Here is a 17,665-nt window from a genome sequence, read left to right on the forward strand (position 1 = left end):
CCCTGGTTTGACTCCTGGGTCAGGAAGATATGCTAGAGGAGGGACAGGCTACCCACTCCTATATTCTTGGGCTTCCCTGGTGGCTCAGCTGGTAAAGAGTCTGCCTGCAATGCAGGAGACCTGGGTTTGATCCCTGAGTTGGGAAGATCCCCTGGAGAAGGGAACAGCTACCCACCCCAGTATTCTGGCCTGGAGAGTTCCATGGACTGTATAGTCCATAGGGTTGCAAAGAGTTGGACATGACTGAGTGATTTTCACTTCACTTTCAATCTTTTGTCCATGCCACAGAAGGATCCTTGTAACTATTAAGTGAGGGATGTTTAAAGATATTAGATAAAGAATTCCAAAGAAAATTTCCAGATGGATAAGGAAGTGCTTAAAGGTCTTGCATGGGTCTTTCTTGTAGAAGGAAATGGCAACCCACTCTGGTACTCTTGCCTGGGAAATCCCATGGACAAAGGAGCCTGGCAGGCTGTAGTCTATGGGGTTGCAAAGAGTCAGAAATGACTGAACGACTGAGTACATGGGACTTTCCTGTGAGACAAATGTAAAAAAACTGACCTGGAGTCATTTTATGTTTTTCCTGAGGTGACCTCCTTGAAAGGTGATGGGACTGCAGTGGAAGAAGCATTTCTATGGAGCAAATCAGCAGAAACCAACCTGCAGAGTCAAAAGACACCCAGAGGAAAACTGTATCTCCTGAGGCTTAAGCATTGTCAGAGAGTCCACGAAGGTACCCACTAGAGATGGAGTCCGCTTTCTCACATGCAGGGAGGCAGCATGGACCGGATCAGCAGCTTGGGAGTCTCTGTGCCCTTCCCCCCTCTCCCTCCTTGCATCTGATAGAGAGAAAACCTAGAGGTGGGCAGATCAGGGAGGAGGTGAAATAGCAACCAGGAAAAAGACTGAGGTTTCCTTCTGCATTTCCTGCTTGGGGAAGTCATCAGATAAACTGAAATATAATACTTTGAAATGCATTTAATACTACACCTAATCTACTCAACAGTGTTACTTAGCCCAGTCTCCCGGAAATGTGCTCAGAACACTTATATTAGTCTGTGGTTGGGCAATATTACCTAACACAAAGCCCATTTTATATATATATATATATATATATATTTACACACATATATAAACATTTAAATATATGTTATATATATGTTTAAATATATGTTATATATATTTAAATGCTTTTAATTGTGGTAAAATCATATAATATAAAGCACACTATTTTAACCATATTTAACTGTGCACTTCAGTTCAGTGACACTAAGTACATTCACAATGTCTAGGGACTCTCATCATCATCCATCTCCTGAATTTTTCACCTTCCTAAACTGAGACCTGGGTGTGATCCCTGGGTTGGGAAGATCCCCTGGAGAAGGAAATGGCAACCCACTCCAGTATCCTCACGTGGGAAATCCCATGAACAGAGGAGCCTGGTGGGTTATGGTCCATGGGGTTGCAAAAGAGTCAGACACAGCTTTGTGAGTACACAGCAAAAAGTGAAACTCCATCCCCATTAACCACTAACCCCCCATTCTCCTCACCCCCCATGATGCTGACATCTACCAATGTACTTCCTGACTATGAATTTGACTATTCTAGGTATCTCAAGCAGATGGAATTGAACAGTATTTGTTTGCACATAATATAAAGCTTATTTTATAATAAAATGTTGACTATCTCACATAATTGAATACTGTGTGTGCAGAATGATTTTAAGTGTACTGGTTGCTTACCTTTGTGATCACAGGCTGACTGGGTGCTGAAGCTTGCTGCAGCCACCCAGCATCATGAGACTGTCCTACTACGCATCGCTAGTCTTGAGAAAAGACCAGCATTCAAAAGCTGAGGTACAGGTTCTACTGAATGTGTATGGCTTTCACACCATGGTGAGGTTAAAAATCTAAGTCAACCATCCTGAAGGCAAGGACCATTCTGTAAAGTTGCATTTTAAATAGGTCAAAGGTGAGATCGTTCCATGTCCTCGTTACTCTTAGGTGGCACCACTGAAAGCAGTTCAGCCAGCCACCTAGTGCTGTGTCCGTATGTCTAAGTTAGAGATAGAGGCACTGTCTTCAAGCCGGTTAAGAGTGATGATGACGAAGTGTTTCATTCTTGGTAGGAGTTTGAACAATGTCATCTTCTTTTGAACCTTCCTACTTAATTTCAAACTACTTCATAAAATAATAGTCTTGATTAGATTACAGCCTTCTAGGAAGAGGAAGAAATTTAGAATAAAAAGCACATTGAGATGCTTCACTTTTATTTCGGTGAAAGGGTTTCTTCCCCCATCTTCACAGTCTCCTTGCCTTTCAGTCTCCAACAACGGCAGGCAGGTTGTATGCCTGTTTTCCGTTTTGTTCTGACAGCCAGCCAGGAGTGGGGGCCGTGGGGTTTCCATCTCTCTTGAAAAGAATGGAGGTGTGGAACACAGCTCATCTCCTATGAGAGCACTTGACAAAACAACGCCTATTTTTAAAATCCATGGATGCTGTACATTTGCGCATAGAATTCTTAAGAGCAAGGGGAAAAGAAATTCTGCTGTGGCAGAGTCTCAGAAGCTGTCGCCTTCTCTTCCACTAGCTGTGGGGTGAGAGCAAACAGTGACAGGAGACAGGCAACTCAAGAGTAGACCTTCAACAGAGGCTAAGATTAGATGCTAGAGACTCAAGCGCCCACTCCTATGCCTCCCCTCTGACCCTGCGTGTGGTGCAGACCACAGTGGCTGAATCAATAAAAGCGGTCCTTTGGAGCCTCGTTCATGTTGTTTTCATCCTCTCCACTCTTGCTGAGAGAAAGGGGTAGGTATGTAGCTTTCTTTTGAGGCTGCATCTCTGCTGGGTGCAGACATAGGAGAAGTCCCTGCATCAGGATTTTCAGAGGTTACAGAACCATTGTTCATTCTATTGGCCGAAGAAGACCTCCATGAGCCCTCAGTGGTTATGGAAGGGAATTCTGCACAAGATGATTTAGGGAAAACTCAGCTGGTGTTTCTGCTATTGTCACGCTGTGGTGGGTAGAATTCTGTCACCTTGAGTCAAAATAAAGATGACACACAGGCCCATCTGTATCAGTCTCTGGAATAATAATAAGTGAGTAAACAGAAGTCACCAATCAACTTGACTCACTCAGGTCCATTGAGGTTCAAATCAGACTTTAAGTATCTCAGTATTACTTATAAACAGACAGCTCAGGACACCAAACAAATGAGAAAATATTGCAACGTTTCTAGTGGCAGGAAAGCCTCTGCTTTAGTTCTCAGCAGGGACTAATTTCAGTAGCACAGACGGTCAGGAACTTGGGCAGAGAAGTCTGTCAGCATATGTCAATAGTTTCTGGATGGTTTTAGTCCAGTCCTGAAAACTTACTTGCATCAGAAATTTGTTAGAATTGTTAAAAAGCACAATTTGGGTGATAATACACATGGCAAATTTATCTGTCATTCTTTGTCTTTTTAATTAAAAAAATTGTTGATGTGATATGGTATAAAGATGGATAAGTCAAGCAGTACTAGAGGACATTTCATGACAAACAGCTGCCCTTTGTCCTACTCTTTCTCACCCCTGAGTTCCACTCCAGAGACTAAATTATTTGTAAGTCAATTCTGCTTTATTTTCCTTGATAACTTTGTATTTCATTGGAGTATAATTGCTTTACAATGTTGTGATAATTTCTACTGTATAATGAAGTAAACAAGCTATGAAGTGAAGTGAAGTCGCTTAGCCGTGTCTGACTCTTTGCAATCCTATGGACTGTAGCCTACCACACTTCTCCGTCCATGGGATTTTCCAGCCAGGAGTACTGGAGTGGGTTGCCATTTCCTTCTCCAGAGGATCTTCCCGAACCAGGGATCAAACCTGGGTCTCCCGCATTGTAGGCAGATGCTTTACAGTCTGAGACACCAGGGAAGTCAATAAGCTATATGTATACATATATCCCCTCTCTCTTGGACCTCCCTCCCACCTCCCCCAGTCTCACCCGTCTAGGTCATCACAGAGCACCGAGCTGAGCTTCCTGTGCTATATAGCAGATTCCCAGTAGCTACTTTTCTTTGCTTGTTTTTTACACAAGATCAATCATATCTCACAATTTGTCCTTCCTTCCCCTTCCCCAGGGTCCACAGGCCCATTCTCTATGTCTGTGTCTCTGTTCCTGTTTTGCAAATAGGTTCATTTGTACCATTTTTCTAGGTTCTACATATAGGCATTAATATATGATATTTGTTTTTCTTTTTCTGACTTACTTCACTCTGTATAACAGACTCTAAATTCACTCACATCTCAACAAATGAACCAATTGTGCTCCTTTTTATGGCTGAGTAATATTCCATTGTTCATGGGATTCTTTGGCCACCTGATACACACAGCCGACTCATTGGAAAAAGCCTTGATGCTGGCAAAGATTGAAGGCAGAAGGAGAAGAGAGTGGCAGAGGATGAAGCGGTTGGATAGCATCACCAATTCAATGGACATGAACTTGGGCAAACTCCAGGAGATAGTGAGGAACAGGAGACCTGGCATTCTGCAGTCCATGGGGTCATAAAGAGTTGGACATGACTTAGTGACTGAACAACAATAATGATATTCCATTGTATACAGATACCATGGCGTCTTTATCCATTCATCTGTTGATGGACATCTGGGTTGTTTTCATGTCCTGGCTACTGCAAATAGTTCTGCAATGAACACATCAGAGTATATGTGTCTTTTTGAGTTATGATTTTCTCAGGGTATATGCCCAGTTTCTGTGTTTCTAAAGAAAGTATATATGCTTGCTGTTCCCTTATCAACGTTAGACAGTGTCTACCATCTTCCTATCATAGAAGATAAAAATTTTGGATGTTCATTTTTTAAAAAAAATTTATTTTTACTTTATTTTACTTTACAATACTGTATTGGTGTTGCCATACATTGACATGAATCCACCACGGGTGTACATGAGTTCCCAAACATGAACCCCCCTCCCACCTCCCACCCTATACCATCTCCCTGGATCATCCCCGTGCACCAGCCCCAAGCATCCTGTATCCTGCATCGAACCTAGACTGGCGATTCGTTTCTTACATGACAGTATACATGTTTCAAGGACAGTCCTCAGCTGACCACCATCTCTGGGAGCCAGGAAGGCAAAGGGCCCAGAGACCTCCCTTTCTGCTCCCTTAACTAGTGAGGCTCTTCTTTCTCACTGTTTTCTCTTGGTCTGAAGCCCATTCTGATTCAGTATCTTCCCGTAATAATTTTACATCTCCTGTCAGGCAGAGGGAAGGCAGTAATGGTGGGAGGATGTGCTGGGGAGGTGGTGGGCAGTACTGAGTTCTCCTTACGTAGACTCTCCACTAATTCATGTACTCTGAGCCTCTCGTTTTACCCTCACCCTCTGTATAGATGATGCCTCCAATGCCTGAGCCTGTCCTAGGCTCTGAAGCTCAAACTGATTTCCTTGTCATCAGCTTCTTCCTCTGCAGTCTCTTAGAAATCTGCTTTTACACATCTACCAGGCCCAACATCACTTTGAGTCTCATAATATGTTGCCCTCTTTCCCTGTCTTTTCTCCGTTAGTTTCTATTTATCTGCGTAGGTTTTAAACCTTCTTTTTGTAGTTTTTCTTTTTAATGTTAGGGGCTTGGGAAAACAACAGTGATAAAAGGCATTTTTAATTGCCCACATTTTGCCTCCTTCTTATCTAAGATTGCTTTTACCATGGAATTATGCTGGGCTGAGATTCAGTTCTGCCCTGTAACTTACTATCTGTTCTATCGCTTCACGTTTCCATCTTTAATATAGAGACAATAATGCTTGCTTCATTGAATTTATGGAAGCCCCACTTGAAATCATATCTGGAACAATGCCAATCTGGAACATGATAGTACAGATATGAAGAAGTACTTTTGATTAGTTCTTCACTGTTTGTTCCTACCCAGAAGTCTCTTACACAACCAGTTGAGGCCCAGGGACTACCACTACAGTCCCACCATATGCATTTGGTGGACAATTTTTACCCTGATTCAGACACTGTCCTTGCACTGCGATTCTAGAGGTGAACAAAACAAAGCCCCTTGCTTCCACAGATTACATTTTAGGGAAGGATGAAGATAAACAAATATGTAGGAAAACATGTCAGATGGTAGCAAATGCTGTGGATAAAAGTAAATTAAGGCCAGTGTGTAGAAGGAAGCTGCTATTTTAGAAAGGATGGCCAGGTAGGATCCCATTGAGAAGGTGACCTTGAAGCTGAAACTTGGATTAAAGGTGTAGGAAATAAGCAGACCATGCAGACCTCTGTGAGAACCTTCTAAGCAGAGCAAGTAAGACATACAAAACCTAAGGTGGGAGCATGATTGCCAAGTTTAAAGACTAGCAAAGTGGCAATGTGGTCCAAGTTGAAGGAGATGAGTTCATACGTGGTGGGACCTTAAATGCCTTTGATAAGACTTTAGTTTTTGCCTGAGTAGACTCATGAGCCATTGGAAGGCTTTGAGCAGAGGAGTACCATTATCTCTTATGGATGGAAGGACCTAATTTCACTGTAATGTGTTACCTCTGATAAGTAAATGATGGCATAATGCTGGCAGCATCATATCTATTGGGTGTCCAGCTGCTCATGTCTGCATTAGCTGTGCCTCAGTTTTCCAAGTTCAGGCTTTGTACACTGTCGATTTTTCCAGTCTCGACTAGGACCAGCTTCTCGTTCTTCTCTATGGCCAAGACTTCAGACATCATTAACAAATCTTACTTGACCAGTTTCAAGTCATCTTCCATTGTTTGCCTAAACTTCTAGCTCATGATTTGTCTGAGGGTATTAAGACGTTCCAGTCTAATTCTTCTCCTGTCTCTTGTTGGATGTAACGTTTCTGTCCACAGACTCTCAAACTTAAGGAAACCTGTTATTTGATCATGCTTTGTCTGGCAAGTCACATTAAACAAAGTGCTAAGACGAGGTTGTGCATTGGAATGGAACTGAGTGCTCTCGGTTCAAGCAGTCTCTCAAAACAGTGTGCTGTTACCTGAAATGGTTCTGTTAATACAAAGACCATATGGGCCCTTGGAAACACCACTTGGCTGCTTACCATAGAAAAGCAGATGTGTTTGGTGAGATGCTGCCTATTCTATCTTGTGTTACAAATCATTAATCTTCTCAGTGTTAAAATCAGTATGGGCCATCAGGCATTTGTTGCAGCCAAGGCTTTTATGAACAGAGGAGTTCCATGGAGGGGTAGGATGGCAAAGGTATTGTGACAATTTCCCTTTGGAAAAGCAATGCCATGCTTTACACAGGCACCATTCATGGGAGTGGGTTCTTGTTTACAGTTTGCAAACCATTCCATTTTCTTGGGTTCCTTGTTGGTCATTCCTCTACCTCAAGTTTAATATTATGAATAATAATGTCATTTAATTATCCTTACTTTTTTTTTGCTGAAGTCAGTGCTCCTGGTGGAAGAATTCAGGATCAGTCATGATAGATACTTCAAGACACAGGCAGGAAGTCATTTTTTTTCCCCTTAGTCTTAATCATAACCACAAAATCCTTGAAAAAGATTCATACACAGTACCTATAGGATAATAATTTAGGGTGTAGATAATCCCTGGAATCTGGACTTTAGACCCATGTATCAGTGTTTCCTTTGAGATTGCATTAATATCTGGACACATAATGCTGAACAAGATATGGTACTCATTCTCAGGAAGCTTACCCTCTGAAGGTGGGGACTGAGCAGTAAATAAGTGGGAGGTGAGCCAAGGTCTTTATCAGAGATCTGTGTGCTCTCGAATGGGTTCTTGGCTGGATGCTTCATTGCCCAGTGCACCTTGCATGGATCATATGGCGTGTCCTCATCAATGGGAGGTGATTGGATGGGATGTATGTTGCTTCTTGCAGTGTGGTTTCTCAACTGTCTCTCTTCCTTTGTCTCCTGTTTCATAGTTCTAGAGAAACTCTGGAAACTGCATATTTACAATGGCAGAGTCTTCCTTTGTCTGAATCATAAAGGACTATTTGGAGCATAGATCTCCCATTTCTCACTTAACAGGACACTAACAGTGATATTTTAAAATTTTCTTCTAGTAGCAGGAAGAGGTATGCTAAACAATCCCATTAGCAGTTTGGGAACATGGACAAACAGGGAGACTGAACAAATACAAGGGATGGACTCAGGCTTGGAAGATTTGGAAAGATTTCTAAGATGGCAATGGTGTTGAGTGGTGTTGAGTCAGCAGTCTGCCTTGAGGGTCTGGAACTAAGAATTACTCTGGGATAGAGGTGAAGGCTTGGGGGGTCTTCAGGGCTTTCAGCTTCTTGTTTCCTGAGAGTGGAATGAGGGCTTTTCAGCAATATGCATATCATTTCGTTTGGTAGATATTTTGTCCCTAAATCGTGAGTCCTTGGAATTTCAGAGTCACTTGGCAGTTTAAAATTAAGCACAGTTAAAATTCTTTTAGGTGAAACATCAGATGCAATAAATTGTAGTTAATGCTCATCGTAATGAAAGTTTTAAGCCTATGTAGCTGACAGAATTTTTATTGCTTTAAATGCCATCTATATGCTGATGACTGGTACATTTATATTTCCAGCCCTGACCTCTCCATTGAATTCAGAACCCCTCCATCCAGTTGTCTGCCTCTTTATCATTTCCATTTGAATGCCTATTAGGCATTTGAATGTACAATGGCCAAACAGAAGATTTTGTCACAATGGCCAGACAGAAGATTTTGCCACCCACCAAAATATTTATTCCCCATCTCAGGAAAATCACATGAACATCTAGCTGGTTACTCAATCACAAATCTGTGGTCATTCTCTAAGCCCGCTCCTTATTTTTTCTTACATTCAATCTCTCAGCAAGAACTCTGAGCTCAATTTCCAAAGTAAATCCCCCCTCTGTCCATTACTTCCCTTTCCATTGTATGACCCTTTTCAGGCTACCATTGTCGCTTTCCTGGACTATCACAAACTCTTACCAGTCTCTCTCCCTGAATCCTTTGTTCTCTTCAACCCTTCATTTCCACACTATAGCAGCACAGCCTGTTACAGATTAAGGTAGATGACTGCACTTTCCCTTTGAATACCCTGGTCTACTCATGTGTCTTATGTCTCCTTCATTGTGCTCTTTCCGACCCCCTGGACTGCAGCCCGCCAGGCTCCTCTGTCCATGGGGATTCTCCAGGCAAGAATACTGGAGTAGGTTGCCATCTTCTACACAGAGGATCTTCCCAATCCAGAGATCCAACCATCTCCTGTTTATCTTGCATCGGTAAGTGCATTCTCTACTATGGTGCCACCTGGCAAGCCCTGATCTACAAGGCCCTGCATCTTTGGGCTCCATCTTTTGCTTGTGTGTGCTAAGTGGTTTCAGTTGTGTGTGACTCTTTGTGACCTCATGGACTGTAGCCTGCCAGGCTCCTTGGTGCATAGGATTCTCCAGGCAAGAATACTGGAGTGAGTTGCTATGCCCTCCTCCAGTGTCAAACCCGTGTCTCTTATGTCTCCTGCGTTGGTTTCCCAGGTGGTGGTAGTGGTAAAGAAACTGCCTGCCAGTGCAGGAGATGAAAGAGATGAGGGTTTGATCCCTGGCTTAGGAAGATCCCCTGGAGGAGGGCCTGCAACCTACCCCAGTATTCTTGTCTGGAGAATCCCACGGACAGAGGAGCCTAGCAGGCTACAGTCCAAAGGGCTGCACAGAGTTGAACACAGTTGAAGCGACTTTAGCACACCACCTGGGAAGCCATTTGCTCACTAGTATCCAGTTACACATGCCTGCTCAGTTTCTTACTACACGAAGACCCTCACCACCTTTTGCCTTTGTGCTTCTCTCTGAAATGCTTCCTCTCCAGATCTTTCTACCCTGACTCCTCTGTTCAGGTCTCAGCTCAGGAGTCCTCTCTGTCTCACTGGTGACACCTTCATTACCACCTATTTAGAAGAGCCCTCCCCTTTCAGACATGGTCTGATCTGATACCTCAATGACTTTTATGACTGTCTATTTGAATGATCTTGTTCTTGTTTGATTTCCTTACTTGAGTTTGATTTGTCTCACTCAGGGCTTCTCAGTCTCAGCAGTATTAACATGGTGGGGCAGATGACTCTTTATTGGGGAGGGAGCTTCTCCTGTGCATTATAGGATGTTTAGTGGTATTCACCCCTTAGATGCCATCAGCAATCTTCCCATCCCCCACTCCAGTTATGACATCCAAAAATAGTCTCCAATCATTGTCAAATGTCCCCTGGGAAAATTCCACTCTCCTTTTCTGTTGAGAACTCGTCCAGTTCAGTTCAGTTGCTCAGTCATGTCCAATTCCTTGTGATCCCATGGACTGCAGCACACCAGGCCTCCCTGTCCATCACCAGCTCCTGGAGTTCACCCAAACTCATGTCCATTGAGTTGGTGATGCCATCCAGCCATCTCATCCTCTGTCGTCCCCTTCTCCTCCTGCCTGTAATCTTTCCCAGCATCATGGTCTTTTCAAATGAGTCAGCTCTTCACATCAGGTGGCCAAAGTATTGGAGTTTCAACTTCAACATCATTCCTTTCAATGAACACTCAGGACTGATCTCCCTTAGGATGGACTGGCTGGATCTCCTTGCAGTTGGATCTCTCAAACATTTGCAACCGACATTAAAACCAGCTTTCCAGTGAAGCCAGTTTTTCTTGAGATGCTGGGAGGGGTCCTATAGCATGTCCACTTGAGATGTGTGTGACATTTCCAAAAGGAAGACGCTTTCGCTGTCATTGGTTAAGACCAAAGTTCTCCTCACACTAGCCCGTGTGCTCAGTTGCTCAGCTGTGTCTGACTGTTTCTGGATCCCATGGACGGCAGCCCTCCAGGCTCATCTGCCTGTGGAATTTCTCAGGCAACAATACTGGAGTGGGTTGCCGTTTCCTACTCCAGGGGATCTTCCTGGGCCAGGGATCGAACCCACATCTCTTGCATGCCTCCTGCATTGGCAGGTGGATTCTTTACCCTTAGCGCCACCAAATCTTTCTTCACTCCCCCACTGGGTGGGTTGTGTTAAAGTGACCATAGGTATGTTTGAGATTTAGGCAAATTGGTTTAGTTGAACTTAGAGGGATGTTTGAATGTGGTTCACAGCCACTTTCTTGAACAGCAAAGTTGTTTCTAGTTGTCCTGATGAGGAGAGGCCCTTTACCTGTAGTGGTTCCCCAGTCCATTGCTCTGGTTCACCTGACATGTGAAAGTCAAGGCCAGATGTCGCATCCTGATATGAACATGTCCCATGGCACCTAGTATGTGGATTGACATGTGTGAAGAGAGAGGTGTGTGGAAAATTCTACTAGTTACTAAAAATAAAAAATGAACAAAGGAAGATTTGTTTATGCTTTCAAAATGAGAATTATCTCCTGTCAAGAAGATGGCTAGTGCTGTACCATATATTTTCTTCTTCCATGGAAATCACACAACATAAAAATTTTCAGAATTGTTTTTGCTATTCATAGGGCATGCTCTGCAGCAGAATTATCTCTAGCAGCTCATATATGAAAGAAATTCAATAAAGCCTTTCCCAAATTGACAAAAATACTAAAAATGTCACTCTCAATAACAAATACTGAAGCTGAACTAAACTTTGGTTAAAATATCAATAACAAAAACAATTTGCATCAATCACACTTGAGGAAAGACTAGATTTTCTTCCTATTTTGTTTGAAGAGAAAGATATTCAAGAATCTTCATGTGAGAAATGATCAAAGACCATGCAGTCAAAATATGTAGGGAAAAAATACTATGGGTAAGTATTAGGAAGGTAGTTAATTAAAATGTTACACTATTTTTCAAAACTGTTATGTAGTTTTGCATATTTGTGTTATTTGTGTGTGTGTGTGTGTGTGTATGTGTGTGTGTGCTCAGTTGTGTCCAACTTTTTGTGACCCCATGAACTGTAGCCCACCAGGACTCTCTGCCCAGGGATTCTCCAGGCAAGAATACTGGAGTGGATTTCAGTTTCCTCCTCCAAGCATTGAAGCTGCGTCTCTAGTGTCTCTTCGTGTTATTTGCCAGGATTTAAAGTTATTTGTTCATTTTTGTTTGTTTGTTTTTTAAATTGGCATTCACCTTTGTACCTAATTTTCTTTTAATAATTTTTGATATTCTTATTTAAGGTGGTCTCCCCAAAATTACATATGCTAGCTGCTGCTGCTAAGTCACTTCAGTCATGTCCGACTCTGTGCGACCCCATAGATGGCAGTCCACCAGGCTCCCTTGTCCCTGGGATTCTCCAGGCAAGAACACTGGAGTAGGTCGCCATTTCCTTCTCCAATGCATGAAAGTGAAAAGTGAAAGTGAAGTTGCTCAGTCGTGTCTGACCCTCAGTGACCCCATGGACTCCGAGGCCCATGCAAACTGGAAGCCTCCAGAAAGCAGATAACTTGGGTATAGGTAATCTACATTACTTTGTTTTGTTTACTAAAGTCTTTCTAGGGCTTGGTGGATACACTGCTCACAGCACACTCTCAGAACACAAATGCTGATTGCTGTTAGATATTTTGTGCTGGAAGCATTGAGCCTCTCCCAGAAACCTGGAAGCTTCCTGGAAGGCACGCAGACTAGATTGCCTACACCTTCAGTTGAAAGGGTGAAGGCCGGCAACTTTCAGAAGGTTGGTCATATTGATGTAAATAATCAATAAAATGATCAATAATAGGATTGAGAAAGAGCTTTATTTGAGCATAACTGAGGACTATAGCTTCAGAGATGCAGATTCAAAAAACACCTGAATTGTGTTCCACTGGACTACAAAATGCATGCATGCTCAGTCATGTCTGATTCTTCGTGATCCCGTGGACTGTAGCCCACCAGTCTCCTCTGTCCACGGGATTTTCCAAGGAAGAATACTGGAGTGGGTTGCCTTTTCCTACTAGGGGGAGTCTTCCTGACTCAGGGATTGAACCCATGTCTCCTGCATTGGCAGGAGGATTCCTTACCACTTTGTCACCTAGGAAGCTCAGACTACAAGATGGGGCAGGCTAAAATAGGCAAAAAACTGCCAGGTTGCATAAGTTGTTTGCAAGCATTAGGACTGAAGTTGACAAGAGGTAAGGGTGCTCGTTAAGTAAGGGTTGTTTGGGTGCAAAATGGTTGCATGATTACAAGGGTAGACACCTTGAGACCATAAAGTTATGGCCAGCAGCTCCTAACAGATGTTGCTTTGAAAATGACTGGTGGTGCCCTTGAGTTAGAAAATTCAAGTTCTCAGTGATACAGGAAAAGGGCCTGAAACCACATCCACAACACCTACATGGCTTTATTTTAAATATCTGAACCACAGTTGCTCCATTTTGATTTTTAGATGCATTCTTTTCTTTAGTGAAAGGTTAAAACAGATGTACGATGCATGCTTGACACAAGATAAGCTGTTTTAGCTAGCACAACATTCAGGCCAAATCACGTACAAGACAAAATGACTTTTCTGTATCTCAGTATGTGAAAATTTCTTTCATTTGTCGAAAGTACATCCTGGGAACCCCAGCTCTGCATTTGTCCTCCTCTTCCTTTTCCTCCTCTTCATTTTTCCCCCCTTCAAATACAAAGCTTTCAAAATATAAGATTTCCTCATTTATATTTTTGTGAGCTTGTCGACTGTCTTATCATATCCAACTGAAATCTCACTGCCCCCAAAACAAACAAAAACCAATCTTGGGTGAGTTATACAGTACACAGCCACTCTAAGCCATGGGTGCCTCATTGGTAAAATATGGACTTAAAAGTATCTATTATATGGGATTCTTTGTGCTGGGTATTTTTTGTGGCAGACTGGTTTCTCTAGTATGGCATGCTGGCTTAGTTGTCCCATGGTATGTGGGATCTTAGTTCACCAACCAGGTATTGAACCCATGTCCCCTGCATGGGAAGGTGGATTCTTAACCACTGGACCACCAGGGAAATCCCTGTATGGGATTCTTGAGGGAATTAAATGGGATAAAGTATGTGAAATCCCCAGTACAGTGGCTTGGTATATAGTAAGTGATAATGAAAATCTTAGCTACTATTATTTTGACCTTATTCATGGACCATTTGTGTCTGTAAAGTCATAGTTATTGATATTATTGATGCAAAGTGGGTTTTTTGCATTTTCACAGGCTCATCAAAGGCCTAATATAGAGTTAGTTACAGTGGTGAGGGATCCATGTTCAAGTTCCACAGACATGGAGGAACACAATCACATGCTTGCATCGGAAGTTTTCAAGCTAGACAAGCCTTTCAGCATGTGTCTTCCGAAGCAGGCATCCTGACAGGAGAGTCTTCAGGATCTTCAAAAGTAATGCTCAAAACTCTGCAGTAGCCAGAATTTCATGGCATATATATTGAAATAAATTGTAGTGCTTGAAAATAGATTTAACATACTGTCTAGATTTCTTTTCACTTGGACTCCATTTCTGTAGAATATATTGCACTGGGCAACAACAGACACGGAGACAATGAGATTCTTTCAAAAACAATTGCTTATTGAGTCCCAAACCACAGGGCACAATCCTCAAATTCCTATAACATAGAATGACAGAACCTACATGAGGATAGAAACACTAACATCAAACTTTGGTGTTTCCTGATATTGAAAGCCAATGTTCCCCCCAGTTTCCTTTCTGGGTTGAAAGGCTTGAGAATTGACCTTTAAAATTACAGCCTACAATTTAAATTAGATCAACATGACTATGGAAACAAAGTAATGGAAACTCAGTGATTTGTTAGAAATTGGGGAGCTAAAGCTTTGATGTTACAACTTTGATTTTTTTTAGAGCAAAGTATTGAAACAATGTATCATCCCAGAATGTCAGGTTTTTACCTTTTCCTTGGTGGAAATTTGAGTCTTCTGACTCTAACATGGAAAGACTATATGGCAGAAAATTGACCTTTCTGAATTTTGCTTTTGAGTTAAATTAAATAGAATTTCACCTTGCACTGCTGCTGAGGCCCTGAAGCAAGGAGATATTTTACAATTTAATATGAAATTTATCGAATAACCCCACAAGCATTTATTGTACACCTAGGTAATGCCTGCTATTGTGACAAATGCTAGGCATTGAATTTTAAAAACCTGCTCATCCTTTAAGGAGCTTACCATCTAGAAGAGGCTGGAGTGCACCTGTAGGTGTTTGTGGTGCTGTAAGTTGGAATGACAGTATCACTGGGTATAAATGATGGAGTGGTGAGAAAAGACATGGAAGGGAGATGTTTAAGAAGATGCTTGGGACTCGCCTGTCAGTCCATGCTTTCAATGCAGGGGGCACAGGTTTGACCCCTGCTTAAGTAACTAAGAACCCATATGCCACTTGATGCCGTGAAAAAAGAGAAAGCTTTTTGACAGAGGATTTGGTGTTTTTCAGGCGTCTGGGAATGACAAGCAGAAAGGCAGGGTTTCGGTGAAGCAAGAGTTAAGAGGTGAAGCAAGATTTTTGCAATCTGTTATTCAGCCTCGTTCCATAAACACTGAGAAGACACTGGTAGGTTTTTCAAATCCCAGAAACACACAATGATATTCGCAATAAAGAAAGATATTGTGGCTGAGGGGTGAAAGCAAGAAAGTGTAGTAAATACAAACCAAGTTAGAATGTTTCAGCTCCAACTATCTCATAGACTCAGGACTTGTCCAAGCATTTATCATCTGAGAACAAGAACACATAAGCCAGGGGTGAAAAATAAACTTTTACAAATTAAAACTGAGTGATTATTTATATTTCTAAGATATCACTCCCTTGATTTATTTAATTTAGGAATTACTTTCCAGTAGCTAAAAGAGAATTTGATAGCTTCATGCACATTAAAAAGACTTTTTATAGTTTTTATGTCAATTTTATTTTATTTTTTAAATCAATTTTATTGGAGTATAGTTGATGTACAATTGGTTTCTGCTGTTTAGCAAAGTGAACAGTAACACACACTCACATGTGTGTATATATATATATATATATATACTTTTTTTAAAGATTCTATTCCCATATAGCTTATTACAAAGTATTGAGTCGAGTCCCCTGTGCTCTACAGTAGGTTCTTCTTAGTTACCTATTTTACATACAGTTGTGTGTATATATCACTCCCAGTCTTCCAATTAATCCCTCCCCCCTTTCCCCTTTGGGCTTCCCAGGTGGTACTAAAGGTAGAGAATCCACCTGCCAATGCAGGAAATGCAGAGATGTGGGTTTAATCTCTGGTTTGGGAAGATCCCATGGAGTAGGAAACAGCAACCTGCTCCAGTATTCCTTCCCTGGAACATCCCACGGACAGCGGAGCCTGGTGGGCTATAGTCCATGGGGTCGCAAAGGGTGGACACCACTGAGCACACACACACACACGCACTCATAATTTCCCCTTTGGTAACCATAAGTTTGTTTTCTGTATCTGTGACTTTACTTCTGTTTTGTATATAGGTTCATTTGTACCATTTTTTCGGTTCCACGCATGAGCTATCAGTTCATTCGCTCAGTCGTGTCTGACATTTTGCGATCCCATGAACGGCAACACACCAGGCCTCCCTGTCCATCACCATCTCCCGGAGCTCACTCAGACTCACGTCCATCGAGTCCGTGATGCCATCCAGCCATCTCATCCTCTGTCGTCCCTTTTGCCTCCTGCCCTAAATCTTTCCCAGCATCAGAGTCTTTTCCAATGAGTCAATTCTTCTCATGAGGTGGCCAAAGTACTGGAGTTTCAGCTTTAGCATCATTCCTTCCAAAGAAATACAAGGGCTGATCTCCTTCAGAATGGACTGGTTGGATCTCCTTGCAGTCCAAGGGACTCCCAAGAGTCTTCTCCAACACCACACTTCAAAAGCATCAGTTCTTCAGCTTTCAACTTCTGCTCAGCTTTCTTCACAGTCCAACTCTCATGTTCATACATGACCACTGGAAAAACGATAACCTTGACTAGACAGACCTTTGTGGCAACGTAATGTCTCTGCTTTTCAGTATGCTATCTAGGTTGCTCATAACTTTCTTTCCAAGGAGTAAGCGTCTTTTAATTTCATGGCTGCAGTCACCATCTGCAGTGATTTTGGAGCCCAGAAAAATAAAGTCTGACACTTTCCACTGTTTCCCCATCTATTTCCCATGAAATGATGGGACCAGATGCCATGATCTTCATTTTTTGAATGTTGAGCTTGAAGCCAACTTTTTCACTCTCCTCTTTCACTTTCATCAAGAGGCTTTTTAGTTCCTCTTCATTTTCTGCCATAAAGGTGGTGTCATCTGCATATCTGAGGTTATTGATATTTTCCCCGGCAATCTTGACTTCAGCTTGTGCTTCCTGCAGCCCAGCATTTCTCATGATGTACTCTGCAAAGATGCAAGCATGCATTTGCATGTCCAATCTAAGCTAGTTCACACGTCTGGCGTACATTGTCATGGGCGTGCATCCCCTACAAATGGTTTTCTGTATTTTACTGTACAGATACTGTGTCCTGGGTCTCCTGCATTACAGGCAGATTCTTTACTATCTGAGCCACCAGGGACTCCCCACAAATGCTGTATATAGTACTCTGATACAGTATCTTTTTTAATTAAAACTTTATATTGTATTGAAATATAGGTGATTAATAATGTGATAGCTTCAGGTGAACAATGAAGGGATTCACTCATATATACATGTATCCATTCTTCCCTAAACTTCCCCCACCCCCGACCCAGGCATCCACATAACATTGATCAGAGTTCCCTGTG

Source organism: Budorcas taxicolor, chromosome 20 (genome assembly GCF_023091745.1).
Source record: "Budorcas taxicolor isolate Tak-1 chromosome 20, Takin1.1, whole genome shotgun sequence".
Classification (NCBI taxonomy): domain Eukaryota; kingdom Metazoa; phylum Chordata; class Mammalia; order Artiodactyla; family Bovidae; genus Budorcas; species Budorcas taxicolor.